This window comes from Carettochelys insculpta, chromosome 6 (assembly GCF_033958435.1).
Source record: "Carettochelys insculpta isolate YL-2023 chromosome 6, ASM3395843v1, whole genome shotgun sequence".
Lineage (NCBI taxonomy): Eukaryota > Metazoa > Chordata > Testudines > Carettochelyidae > Carettochelys > Carettochelys insculpta.
The window spans coordinates 114,766,703-114,781,330 of NC_134142.1; the positions used below are offsets into that span (position 1 = coordinate 114,766,703).

General features: G+C 49.6%; 1 protein-coding gene across 1 annotated transcript in view; it reads left to right on the forward strand.

The window, feature by feature from the left end:
- Window positions 1-14,628, forward strand: part of HRAS (HRas proto-oncogene, GTPase) — a 66,635-nt gene that overhangs the window by 39,559 nt on the left and 12,448 nt on the right. Inside the window, exon 2 of the mRNA XM_074996002.1 lies at window positions 2,369-2,438. The gene's annotated coding sequence lies outside the window, so the exon portion shown is untranslated. The remainder of the gene's footprint in view (window positions 1-2,368; window positions 2,439-14,628) is intronic.

Sequence of the window (14,628 nt, forward strand, 5' to 3'; positions counted from 1 at the left end):
GCACCTTTCACTGTCACTACTACAGTATTTACAGCTGTAGAGGTGACTGGGAGCCTGGAGCTTGTGGACTCAGATGTCCCTTCCAAGTGCGCTGAGCCATCTCTCCTAATCTGTACTGTGTTACGCAACAAGGGGACCCTTCAGTCCATCCATCCCAGGATGCCCCTTGCCCATCTCATTCCCAGATTTGCACTTAGTGATGGAGCAGCTGTTGTCTCTTCCCATCCCAGTCCCTGCATTCTCTATTATTCACAGCATCTGTCACTGCAGGGTGAAGAGGCCAGCGTGAGCATGTGTGGGGTGAAAAAGGGATTTGTTGAGCAATCCCCCAAGGCCTGTAAATCAGCAGCATGGTTGGGATCAGCCTCTGTATAACTGATGCATATTCATGCTTGCTGGCTGCAGCACAGTCAGTCAGCTGGGGGATCATTGTGTCCCTGTGTTACTAATGTACCCCACTGGGAAAGGAGACATCCCAATGGCAGGTGCCTGGCTGCTTATCTTTATCTCCTCTCCTCAGCTTCCTGAGATGGGGGCACTGTGGTTCACTTGCATTTTCCAAAGCATTTGAGCACCATGGGGTGATTTGGGACTCTGCCAGGGCAGTTTTCTTTGGCTGCTCTAAATCACTCCCTCACTACTTCCATTCTCTCTCGTACCCCGTTGAGCTCATGCTCAAGGATGTGCGCCAGCAACAAAATAAACAGTCGGTATCACCTTGTTGGCTTAGAGCTGCTAAAGGTGCATGGCAGGGTTAGTGTGTAAGAGGCTGGATTGTGTCTGAGGAATCTATGAAAGAGTTCTTCCCTTTCCCCTCCCCATCTCTGCCAATGCCCTCCCTCCTGGTCCACCATCCCCGTCCCCCACCTATCCCTCTGCCTACACCTAAATCTGCATCGTAGTCCTCACTTGTGGTGCTCTGGATATTTCACATCGCTCCTGTCACCGCCTCTGATGGTGCATCTCCAACCTCTGTTGTCTCAGTCCTGGCCCTCTCTTGAATGGAGAGGCTGTTGTGGTGCCATTTTTTCCCCTACTTCAGGGATTGAGATGAACACACCCACATGCATGCCACCCCCAGATTCGTTTCTTCTGGTTTCCTCTGGTGGCCCAGTCCTGGAACTTGAGCTGTGGTCTCGAGAGAGAAAAGCCCAGTACACTTAAGGATATTTGCAAGTCTCCTGAGTCCTGGTTCAGTGCCACTTCCCTCTAGGCCACTGGCCAGTCTTGCGTAAAGTCATAGGGAAGACCCTGTATAGTTGAGAGGGGCATAACTTACTTCCCAGTAACTCCTCCCATGGACTATCATAGCCAGCAATCCCAATTGCACATCTTCCATTTTATTTCCACTTCGTCACCAATAGGATCCACTGTGTGGGTATTTGTATGGCCCTCATCACTAGTATCTGTGCTTCTGTAACATCCTTGGAGCAGTAACAGTGTGTTGCATGTAACCTGACGTGAGTGCAAACATTACCCAGTTTTGAGAGGTAGCGTTGTCCATGTGGTTAAAGCACTTAGAACATATTAGTCCCAACCCTAGCAACTGATCTGCTACATGACCTTGATTGGCAAGCCACCTCCTTGTGTCCCTTTGCCTTCAAATCCTTGGTTGCAAATCCTTTGTGCAGTGTCTAGCACAGTTGGGTCCTCAGCTGATTTGAGGCTTCTGGGACCATCTTTAATACAAATAATAATGATAAGCAGGCTTGGAATGATTAGAGTTTGATTGGCCTATGTCAGCAAATGGTGATACCCAACCAAACAAAAATATTTCCATTGATAATCTGTATTTACTGGTAAGCAAATTAAGGAAAACGTTGCTGCAGAACTTTTTAGTCAAAATCCAGTGATTCTAGGCTTCTGAATCACTGGTTACAAATGGACTGGTAAATGGATAGTAAAAGCAGATATAATGTGTTGCCTTTTATATTTTGGCACATAATGTTGACAATTTGTTTTAATAATTTATAAAGGTTAACTTTCTGAATCTTGGCATCTGTCACTAAATAATTGCGTGATTCTCCCTGTATTTCCCATACCTGAAAATTAAAAATAGATAATTTTAATGTTTAAAGAATTTATTAATATCCATGAAAATTAAAAAAAGAGTGCTGCCAACCTAGTTTATAAACTGTCTTAAGCAAATGTTAGATTGCCAGAATCTGGGAATGGGCAAGGGCATGGCACACTTGATGATTACCTGTTGCGTTCATTTGTTTGGGGGCACCAGGCAGAAGATAGGATATCGGGCTAGATGGTCCTTTGGTCTGACCCAGTATGGTCATTATTATGGTTTCAGTGGTACCCTCTCTGCAATACCAGACCTCACTGGCTTCTCTCTCTCTTTTTCTCTGTTCTTTTTCAGGGGGAACTGAGCCATCCCCAACAACGAGGGAGCACCACTTTCTGCAGGGCCAAGACTGTCCATCAAGAGGGTGAGTGACGCATTGGGCAACGGGGGAACAAAACCATCTTCACCTTGGGGGAAAGCTGTGTGCTGAGACAGTTACTGGAAATGTCTTTGCTTTGTTCCTGATGTTGAGATGTTGGCTGTCCTCCCTCATGGTTGGTTGGCTCTTGAGCCATTGGGTTTGGTTTCAGGAAGAGGGAGCTTTTGTCAGCTGTGAGGCTGCTCCTTATCAGTCCAGCAGAGAGATGAAAACCTTTCTGCGCTCTGTGCCCAGTCCTTCTTCCCATGTTGGTTTTGGCTCTTCAGTCTCTCTTACGCTTCGTTGGCAGCTGGGCCTTCAGGGTTGTGTATTGTCCTGAGAGAACCAGAGTGAGTGGAGAACCTCGTAAGTCTTCTGTTATGCTGGTGTGGTCATAAAGAGGATAGTGGTTGATTGCCCTGCATGGAGAAAGAAAAGGAATGGGCTTAATCTGCAGCAAGGGAAACTTGTCAACATTTCTAACTATCAGGGTAGTTAAACTCTGGGACAAGTTTCCAAGATAGGTTGTGAAATCCCAGTCACTGGAGGTTTGTAAGAACTGGCTGCGCACCCACCTGTAATGCATAGTCTAGCATTTACTTGTTCCTGGCTCAGCAGAGGGTGAAGGGTGAGATGAGCTTTCACAGCCCCTTTCAGCCCTGCAGTTCCATGAGTCTGTGTTCTCCTGGGTATCTTTAGAATCTAGCAAAACAAAATGTGTGATTGTATGGCTGTCATGCCGAGAGATCCTGACCAAGACTGGGGCCCTCCCTGTGCTAGGTGCTGAACAGATGTGTGAATCAGAGACAGCCCTGGGAGAGTTCAGGTCTGAAGAGACTAGGCAAAGAGAGAAGAGGGAAGTGACTTACCCAGTGTCACCCAGCAGGTTGGTGGCAGAGCTGAGAATAGTGCCCATGCCGACGCAGTGCTTTATACTCTGTGACTTTCAGTGTGCCTTGTAGCGAGACCTTGTGAAGCGGTGACCCAGTCTATATGGGATGGCTGGGCTAGCTCGATACCTCACTGCTCATCTTCCCTATGTTCTGGCTACTGGTTCAGCGGCTCCCAGCCACTGGTAGTTTGGCCAGGATTTATGATAGATGACTCTTGGCTCTCCCCTCCTATATTAATATTCAGCCCCTTGGCTGGGCCTGGGTGCATGGGTGCTGCCTGCCTACTGTTCAGTTGTGCACTTCTCGTGCCCATTGGAGCCTAGTCTGGAGCAGGCCATGTTCCACCGTGTATGAGTGTGAAAATGCGCACCTTTGAGCAGGGTTGGAGGGCACAGCCCTGGTTTGATAAACTAGAACAGTTGCTTGTGTGATAGGCAGATGAAGGATTAAAGGGGCAAGCTCTCTGCCCTCCTCCCCCAGCAGTAACCCTCTTCATTTGAAGAAGAGCGGCATAGGCTGGTTCAGCCCACCCCAGGCACAGGGTGAGTGCTCCATTCTCATTGTCCCGATTGTGTGAGGGGCGGATGTTTCTTGTTTCCAGAAGAGATGCTGCTCCTACTGCCTGGGCAGCCCACAGAGGCGGCCAAGGGGCAGGGAGGATCTGCCGGCTACTGGATTGGGAGCCGCTGCTGCCGGGCGGAAGTGCTTAGTTAAGCTTTCCTAGACAGCTTTGAATAGAAGCCAGCAACCCTCATGTTACAGCACAAAATCCACAAGGTCGTGAAATCCAGCAGCAGCTCCAAATCTGTGCTGAGGCTGTGTGCTTGGCATTGCTGATCCTATCCTTTCTTTCCAGTTCTCTCCCCAGTCAATCACCTCCAATGGCTTTTGGCTCAGTATCTTGCTTGTCTGGTGGACATCATTTGGCATCCTTCTGGGGTATCTGCACGCAGGCCATTTAGGTAACGAGGGCAGAGAAGGTGAATGTTACTGCAGTAAGACTGACTTGAACCGTAAGCGCTTGGGCTCTGGCTTTTCAGATCCTGCCATGCATGTTCCACAGCATCCAGTGTGAGACAGAGAAGTGGAAATGTTCTTGGTTTTTTTCTAATTTGTCTTTGCTTTAAAGTCACTCCTGCTTGAGAGCTGCAAACTCCCCTTCTTCCATTGATTATTTTTTAAGGTCAGACAGGACCCTGCAGTCAACTAGTCAGAACTCCTGCAGACCAGGCCTTAGAATTTTCCATCCAGTGAGTCCCACACTGACTCCTGATAACTACCATTCAAGCAGGTGCCTGCTTTCCTTCTCTGCCCCCTTTTGTTGATAGCCCAGAAACCTTCATCAGAAGGAATTGGCTTTGCAGGCAGCCCTCGTCTGTTGTTGGGGTCTCAGTGGGTGGCAAGGGGGTAGCTAGCTAGCAGTCTGTAACCTGTGCACACACTGGCCAGTTTTTCCTGCTGTGCGCATGGAATAGCTGTGGGTAGCTATGCTGTTACAGATACAGCATGAGATCTCTAGCAACATGCGCACTTGCTAGGGATGGGGCAAGATGGGAGTAAATAACTGGCTGTCCGTGAAAGCAGCTTCAGCAGCTCCCCATTAAACCCAGCTTGATGTGACCTATGCCTTTGTGGACTGCTGCTGCTTATTAATTGAGGAAAGTTGCCCATCTGCATTGTGAACATTTGGTACTATGATAGAGAAGCTATTTCATTTCCCCTCCCTTCTCTCCAACCCTCCAGTTCCCTTTCCTGAGAGTCATGGGTTCCCAGGGAGCGCTCAGTACCCTAGCAGGTGCAGGTATAGTTACCCAGCTAAATGTGACCTTCAGAGGGAGGGAAGTAAATTGGGCTTATTTCTTTCTCCTGATGGTGGTTTTGAGGCCCTGTGAAAGGTTTTGGCTTCAAAAGGAACCTGCATGTTTCATTGTTTTGGAGAATGGCAGGTTAAGTGGACCCTGGAGGACTCTATGGTGATTGGAAGGCTAATGAAATGGTGACCTCACTGAAGAAAAGAGTGAAAGCTAAGCAGAGAGGAGATCTTTGTGCCTTGCCTGTACTGGGCTCTTGCTCTCACAGAAGCGATGAGTGACCTGAAAATTACGCAGATATAATGGGTCAAACCCCATGTCTCAGACTCCATTTGCACCTCATGCATTCCTTGTGTAAAGGTTGGGGTTGCACTGCTTCAGCGGAGTCTGTGACTGCCAGAGCCCTTGTGGTTGGAGTGCGGGCAGATTCTCAATGTAGGCCATGGGCGTCCAACCTTTTGGCTTTCCTGGGCTGCATTGAGTGAAGAGGAATTGTCTTGGGCCGCATATAAAATATATAATATAGTTAATGTATATAAATCACATAATAATGTTAAAAGTTTACGATCTTGTGGGGCCGCATTACTAGCTGTACAGGGCCATGGGTTGGACACGCCTGATGTAGGCAGACTTCATCACTGGTTGAAAAATTCTTTAACACCTTATTCTCCAATCCCAAATAAACTATTTGGAGACGAGATGTCTCCAATAAAGTCACAGAAGGTGTGAGAGCTCAAAACACAACATCTGAGAGGCCCAAATGTTCCTCCAAGTGTACCAGACGCTCCTGATATTTTAAAGTTTTTAAAAAAAGGTATAAATCTTGGTTTTGTTTGTTAAATTACTTTTCAGCCCCTCTCCATAAAGAAGGCTGGGAACGGAGGGAAGGGCAAAAGCCCACTCTTTGACGTAGGCATTGCAGGCAGCGTTCCCTGTCAGATGTGCACTTGTGTAGCTCCTTGGGAGAGATTCAGATGCTGCCCAGCTGCTTAGTAGAATGCCTATAGTTAACTTTTGTGTTTCTACAATTGGGTGCACATTCACATATGCCTTTGCGCGCACAAAACGTGTTCTGTACATGGATGGAAAAGAGTAGAGGGACCATTAGTTGCAGGTTGTTTTTAACCCTGAATAATGGTCACTGCTTCAAAGAGCTTGCATTTGCAGTATAAAAGGATGGCCTTTCTAGCAGTCAGCTAGTAACTGTGGTGGATGTCAGTGCATAAGGTGCTTTCTGACTATTCCAGGCTTTATTCTTGTTTCTAGCTACGTCAGTGTAGGTTGCATGGGTTGTAGACAGGTAGCTTGCTACAGAAGCATTTCTGTGATGCTGCACTCAAGGTTCCCTTAGGATTTTCCTTAGGATGCATCTTGCTAAAGAAGTAAGAGAGTTTGGAGAAGCTGAAAAGGAGTTGGTTCTGTAGGTTAGATGTCCAGCTTCCGAGGCAAGATTATAGTATCTAGAGTAATCAAAGAATATTAAAATCAACATTCAAGGAAACCTTCTTTTCCCCAAGTCCTCCAACAGTCTTCATTCTAAATGCACCCTCTTTGCAGGAAGTTGGGAAGAACACAGTACAGTTGGGGAGTGCAGGGGAGAAAGATGTGAGCAAAAGATTGCGATTCCATGGTCAAATCCTGCTCTCGATTGCATGCCAGATTTGCACTAGTAACTCGAGCAAAGCTTGTGCGTTCGTTCCAAGTTGACATGGTGAGGGCCCCGTGTCGGGAAGTCATACAAATACCTGAGTGTCCTCCTAGGCGCACACTCTACCAGGTACATGATGGAGCAAGAGGACTGACAGTTGGGTTGAACGTTTGTGTGTCAACAAGCTGTACATGCTGTAGGTTAGTGGCACAGGGACTCGGTCTGGTACAGGTTCCTGCTTTTCACAGGACCCCTGTTGTATGTGCAGAAAGAATGGGGTGAAAAATCTGAGGTGCATTGTGTGGATCACTTTCCATTTTTTGGGGCTGTTTTCAATGGAAACCAGCCATCTGCCACCACTGCCTTGCAGAACTGCTGCCCAGTGACATCAAGAGGGAAGAAGTACATACAAACACTGCAGGGCCCAACAGGAAGCTGTTAAGCAAAATTATATGCAGGTGAATCTGAATGCTACTGACCCCCCCGCCAGGAATGGCACAAGAAGGGAGGAAACATTTCCCTGCTGCCAGCTATGCGGGTAGCTACATACCAAATTCAAATACTGAATTTACCACCTCGCTCTTTCCAAAAGCTCCCAGTAAAGAGGTGGTTGGATTTTGAAGACCCTACTCCAGTATTAAACAGCTTTAATATAAACAGTGCAGCAAGAGCTTATCTAACGCAGAGTGGCATATGGTTATCTAAAGGTGGTATTTTAAACCAGTTTTGCTACAGTAGTGCAAAAGGCTGTGTGGACACTCATTTCAGTTTAGTCCAGGAGTTCAATTAGGACAAGGTTTAAGTAAAACCAGAATAAGCTGCTCAAATCAAAACGAGACAGTGTCCACACAGGGGGCTGAGATGTATGCAAATGTGTGTAGAGAACCTCTAGGCTCTAGAACACCCCTTCAGATCAGCTGTGATCTTCTCTTACATGGCACATCATTGGTAACAGGCTGCTCCTACCATATTTATTCAGACTGCTAACAATACATATACATACCAGGCCCTGGTGTATTCAGTGCCACCTTCTGTGTTCACTGGGTGTCAGCACCTCTACTGCTGTCACTTGCATCCCCTCCGAAGCACCTTCCAAATTCCAAAAAACCTGTTGGGCAGACACCTCCCTCTTACTGGTGGCATAATGTGGGTGAATTTTCCACTACTAGAGACCCGATTTCTGCAGCAGATGTGAAATCCTCAACCATGCTACAATCCACATGCTCTGGCCCCAGCCCCTGGACTATGGTCCTGCGACATCATTGGTAATGCTGGGCTATGGATGTTGCCAGACAAGAGATTACCGGATTTAAGAGGTCAAACCTTCATCTGGCCTCGTGTAGTTCCCGGTAACCCAGCTCTGGGTGATTAGTTAGGATCATCTCTGGTGGTGGCTAGTTTCCACTTGGCTTTGGGGTGGTACAAGTGAAAGGCCATCACAGATCTTGTCATTGGGTTGGCACAGAGCTGGTTCTTCTTGCGATAGGCTTAAAGCTTTCTCAGTGCACATCAGTCTGTTCTCAACAGTGGCAAAGTCCTTCTCCTGTGACATAATGCATAGGTCCTAGGTGTGTATTAAGCACCTCATATTGCTCTGTGTGGGCTGGTCATTGGTGTCTGCATTGAAGAGGGTTGGGTTCTAGCACACTGCCCTGTGGGAGGCCATTTGGTTTGCTCCTGTGGCTCTGTTCCTGGCATGTTCCTATGAGCAGCGCTGAGGAGCATGGTTTGAGAGCTGGCGCTGCAATGGCTCAGCACTGAGGGGTGAGGGCAGGGCAGTGGAGGGGTAGGTATTGGTGCAGACAGTTCCATGGCTCAGGCTGCGGGGCTGTGGGGTACGGGGCTGGAGGAGGAGAAGGTGCAATAGGTCAGTGCTGGGCTGCAGGAGCAGGAGGTGTGATCAGGCACAGCGCTGAGGGGTGAGGGCGAGTCTGTGGGGAGCAGGCTACAGACAAGATTGCAGGCTGGGGGAAGAGGCAGGTCTAGAATGAGGCTTTCTCTCATCCCACAGGCTCCAAGCACACACGCACACTGTGCAAAGTGTTACTGATGGTGACAAACTACAAGTGAACTCTCGCCTCGCACAAAACTGAGCTCTCCCTCCCCACCCCACTGCACCACACACACAAGCGAAAGCCTGAGCAAATACGCAGCCTTGAAACTTAGCAGGCACTGGCTGTGGGCCAGCATGGGAAGTGAATTCTAGAGGCAACAGCCTGAGCAAGCACAAGACCTCCTAGGCCTGGATCTGTAAATTCAGGGACCTGACCCAGAAGATTTCGACTGTCCTGACTGCTCGCAGGATCCCAGGTGCTGCAGCCCGAGACTGAGGGGAGCACTCACATCTTGCACAGCAGGGGATTACAGCATGCTGCGGGGGAGGGCCTGGTTGGTAGCTCTACTCACGCTACCTATATCCTCTCCAAGAGCACTGAGTTCAGTGCCAGAGCTTTAAAAACAAACACGCCAGCTTGAGTGGCCCATTCCGCTTGGGCGGGAGCTAGAGGGCGTCTCACTCTTCCAAAGGGAGGCTGGGCCATTGAGCCACAGGGGAGATGGGCTTGGCTGGCCTTACGGCTGATACCAACATGCTGATACCTGACCCTCAGCCTGCTGCTGGCAGGCAGTAGCCGTAGTCTGATGGGGGTGGATTTCTACTGAAACGGTCAGGGTTTTGTAATCTTCCTCTCATATGCGCTGAGTCAGAGTTCCTCTTTCACAGTGGAATTGGGAGTAAAAGAGAGAGAGAGAGAGAGAGAGTGTGTGTGTGTGTGTTGGGGGCATAAAAGGTACCCATCCCTGCCCCTGGCTGGTGGTGGCAGTGAGCTTTCTGCTGAAGCCTGGCTTTCCCACTGTACTGGTCACAGATGCCATCCCCTGGCACCTCACACAGGGCTAATAAGTCAGGCTGGCTGCATCTGGGGGTGTTCGTGCGTAATCAAGGTGACCATGTGCCCCATGTTTACTGGGACATTCCCATATTTAAACTGTCTCACAGGCATCCCGACTTTAAGAAAATAGGCAAATTGTCCCCTATTTTGTGGGTCTCCTGTTCCCTGGGACCCTGTGTCTTGGGGTGGCAGCCTCTCCTGCCAGGGAGCTCCTCCACTGTGTGGCTGCCCTGTTCCCCAGAGCTCTGCACCTCGTGGCAGCAGCTCCTGGTTCAGGGGAACTCCTCTGTGGGGTGGCAGCCCCTAGTGCTGGCGAACTCCACAGTGGCGGGGGTGGCGGGGCTGCCTTGTTCCCTGGTGCCCTACGCTTAGGGGAGGCAGCTCCTTCTGCCCAGGAGCCCCTCAATAGGTCAGCTGCCTCGTTCCTTGGCCTCCCACGCCTCAGAGAGGCAACACCTGCTTCATTCCCTGGTCACCCTCCTGTTGGGAGGCTTTGGAGCACCCCACCCAGTAGCTTCTGGAGCCCCCGTCCTCAACTCCCCTTCATCCCTGGTGCCCCTCATTGGAGGCTGCAGAGCCCCCATCCCTGGTACCTCACCCTGGAGCAGCAGCCTCTATTGCCAAGGAGCCCTGACATGGGACAGCTGCCCTGCCCCTATCCCTGGAGGCCAGTGTCCCATATTTGCCATTGAGCAATGTGGCCACCCTGTACGTAACGTGCACTCTGTGCCTTGGGGAAATTTAACAAGCCTTTTTGCAGTATCATCCCCAGCTCAGGAGCACAGAGGGGTCGGGGGGGAGGGGGGCTGTGGGCTTGGGCTCTGCTTCCTTGCTGTTGCTCCTCAGACAGGGTTTCCAGTACTCAGTACAGGCCTTGCCCTTCAACCTCCGAACCTGTTGCAGAAGGCTGACTGGGGTTAACTCCGTGCTGAAGATGATGCCCTTTAGCCAAAAGGTTTGCTTTACGCGCACCCCCCTCCAAAAAAAGGGCATTTCCAAGAGATGAGCGTAAGGACTAGGAGTCTGCTCCCAGCTGCCCTGTTACCATGAACCACATGGTCTTTGATTTTTAACCAAGTAATTGAAGCCAAGATTTTTGACCTTTCTAAAAGGGTCTCATTATTCAAGTGCTTGTGTAACTGCCCCCAGGCAAACTCGAACCTGGGACTTCTGGAGCTCAGTGCAGGAGCCTGTACAGTTTGCACCAAAAGCCAGCTGCCTCTTAGCTAAGGGTGCAGAGGACACTCGTTTCTTTCTCTAAGTGGTCCAGGTGCCACTACGTGGGAAAGCGAACCACGCCTAGGTGTGTGGGTTATGCTCTTCCCCTAGCTGAGAGAGCAGATCCCGTGCTTCAAAGATCCAATTGAAATCCTCAACAAGCCCCCACGTGCAACCGCCCACAAGCAGGCTCAAACCTGGGATCTCTGGCACTCAGTGCAGGAGCCTCTGTGGTTTGCGCTAAAAGCTGGCTGGCTCTCAGCTAAGGCTGTAGAGGGGACGACTCCTTTCTCTGGGTAAGTGGCCTGGGTGCCACTATATGGGCCAGTGAGCCATACCCCTAGGGTGTAGGTTACACTTGCTCATGTCCATTCAGTGTAGGTGTGTGCTCGCCACATGCACCAGTGCCGGAAGACTTTCCCTCAGCAGTATCCATGGGGGTCCGGCTTCAGTGCTCCCTAGAGTGGTGTGCACATGCCATGCTCTATAAGGCCTTGCCGGACCCCCTCCACCCTCAGTGCCGCCTTGTCATCAGTGACAGTACTTGGAACTGCAGTGCCACCGCTCTGATGGTCATGTCTGATCTTGATTCGTTCTCTTACCTTTCCTTGTGGTTTGTCAATTGATGCAGTTTTGGACAGTGTGCAGGTCCCTTTAAGGATGTTGCCTCCAGGCAGGGCATGCTTGGATCCCCAGGCTTGAAACTGTGTCTGTTACCACAGGCCTAAGCCTGTTAGCTACCCTGGTGATGACTGTTTGCAGTGCCTAGGAGAAACACAGGTTAGCAATAAGGGCTGGGTTTGCAAATTTGGAGGGGGGATGTTCCTTGGAGGATTGAGTCAGCTCTCTCTGGCACATGGCCAGTTCTCTGATTTAGCAGCGGGCACTAATGCCTTGGTGTGCAGCACACTGCTAGTGCTGTTGGGAGTTCGGCACTGTTCCCTGTCCTTGGCTCTGGCTACGAAGCCAAAGAAGTTGACAGAGTCAAGTCTCTGGGCCTGCAGAAGGACAGGCGAGCAGTGAGCCTCGCTTCGGAACCATCCTCCTTACCGCTGGCTCAGGCCCCACTTCCGCCATTGCCTCTCATTTTGTCGGTGCCGATGGCATGGCCTCGGGGGTGCCCTACTTTGGGTACTTGGCTAGGTAGCCCTGACCAGAGTGGCCTTGCCCCTTCATGATGTGGTTGCAGGGATCATTGAAGCCTTCTTGCAGGTCCCCTCCTCTCTGCCCCGCATCTCTGAACAAGCAGAGCGTAAGTATTCTCTCCCTGCCCAGAGGCATGAGTGCTTATATGTGCATGTAGCACCTCATTCCCTCGTTGTGGAGGCAGTGAGCCCCTGGGAGTGGGAAGGGCAACCTGGGGCCACCCTCAAGAAATCAGAGGCCTGCTGTGCTTGGCCGAAAGCTCCCTGTGGCAAATCAAGCCTTAACTTCAGCACCTGCCATGTACTGCCGTCTGTAAGGGTAAAGTGCAGCTCCAGCCTCATCTGCCCTTCCTTCCCAAGTTTGTCCCCACATTCCACATGGGTCAAAACATGGAGGGAGGGAACACTCGCTTTTTACCTAGATCAGAGGAAGCCATTTCATAAGTCATCCCAGCTCTTCATAGCATACGCTGAGAGGAGGAGGGGACAAGTGTCCACACAGAAGATCTCGGACTGGATAATCTGTTGCATTCAGATGTGCGATGAGTTGGCAGGAGACCAGCCGCCGCTGCTGGTGAGAGCATGCAGGCTTTGCCAGCAGCCTTCCTGGCTCATGTTCCAGTAGAGGACCTATGCAAGTCTGCAGTGTGGTCCTCAGTTCATACATTTTCAACCCACCATGCCAACACATCGCAGGCCTGAGAGGTTCTGGATTCAGCAGAACTGTTTCGCAATTGGCATGTCCTTAAGCTCCTACCAGTCGCCAGAGATACTGCTTGCAGTCACCTATGTTGAATGGACATGAGCAATCACTTGAAGAAAAGACATTACCTGTTTCCGTAACTGGTGTTCTTTGAGATGTTGCCTATGTCCACTCCACCTCCCACCCTCCTTCCCCGCTGTTGGAATTTCTGGCAAGAAGGACCTGACAGCATATGCAGGCCACACTGGGGGTGCAGGAGTTGATTTCCCCTACAGATACTGCAGATGGAAAATCTTCCGGCACCGGTGCATGTGATGAGCACGCACCTACCTGGAATGGACGAGTGACACATCTCAAAGAGCACCAGTTAGAGAAACAAGTAACTCTCCTCTTTTTGTAGAGCAGATACTCAGCACTATCTGGGAATCTGCTCCCTTCGTACTGGGCAAGTTAGGTGCCAGTTTTGTCTTTAATCTCTCTATCCCTCAGCTTCCCCACCTGTAAAATACTGCTTTACTTAACAGAGCTCAGCTCATGAATGTTCGCTGTGTACATTGATAGTATTGGATAGCCTTTGCTGTAGAAGTGCACAGTGTTCTGCTTTGGATAGAATATGTGAATGGGTTTTAATTCAGATGGATTATTTAAAGTAACTTCTCTTACTGATGGAGGACGCTAGGTAATTGGCCTTACCACTGAAGTTCTCTGTTCTGAAAGACTTCCCTTCTGGCCGTGCCCCTCTGTTTTTTTAGGCACAGTTTGCATGATTTTAAGCAAGATTAATTCAGATTTAAATTTGTATGAATTTGCATTCAAATAACAATCTGGTAATTAATGCAGAATAAAGCCAGTCAGCCTCCACAAAGGCACAGTGCTGTGTGACAGAAGGAAAAAAGATTTTCAGACAGTGTGAACCAGTGGATTCTAACGTGCCCCAGAAGTTTGACATTCAGTCACAAAGGTGAGCCGGCCCTCCAACAAACCCCCGAAACCCACAGCCCCCGAAGATATTCAGCCAAGGCCAAGAGGGCTGGGATTACCTGACCACCGCAGAAGTGGAGGTGGGAAGCTAAGGAGGCCAGCAAGACAGCAGTAGTATTTAGCAAGGGGGTGTATCTGTATTCAGTTTATCATCACCTGTGTCCAAAATTTTTAGTCCCACTTCCCCATATGTTCTCTTACATCTCTGGTAAGTTTCAGAGTGTATCAGAGAGGCATTTCCCTGCCTGTGTCCAACCTTCTCAAAACTCAGTACCTTGTTCCTAATGGGTCTGCCTCTCTGGAGCTGCTGTTTTCCTTTGTACTCCTTCAGTTGTCTTGGGTGTTACCCTTTTTCTTCTCTCTCTGCAATGGATTGGGTCTGGCTACTCGTTAGGTCCTACCTATTTCTAGCAGCCTCCAAACTGCTGCTTGGCTGGGTTTTTTTCCCCCCTTCTCCCAATCTCATAGTTCTCTGTCACATATGTATATCTTTCCAGGGAACTTAGAGGCACCCTCAAGCATGAAAGAGACAATAGGCTCTTTTGGGTGGCGTTTGCTTTCCTCATTGGGTTGTTTCACAAGTGTCTATTTAGAGGGTGGGTGGCTTGTATGTGTGTGGAGCAACAGAGAATAGTGCAGTGCATGGCAGAATTTACTTCTGCTGTAATTCCATTGACAGTAGCTGTAAAGCCAGTGCCCCTTTTTCTTTTTTTAAACAAAAAAGGAGCCGATACTCAGTCAGCTCCTGGGGCTGCTGAGGTACTGGCACTCAGTATCAGCACAAAAACACTGCATGTAGCCCTGGGCTGCCTGGAGATTAGATTTCTTCCAGAGAAAGGTTAACTTGCTGATGGTATAACCATCATCTGAACCTCTCTTTCAAAGAAGAATGGGTTGGACAACAGC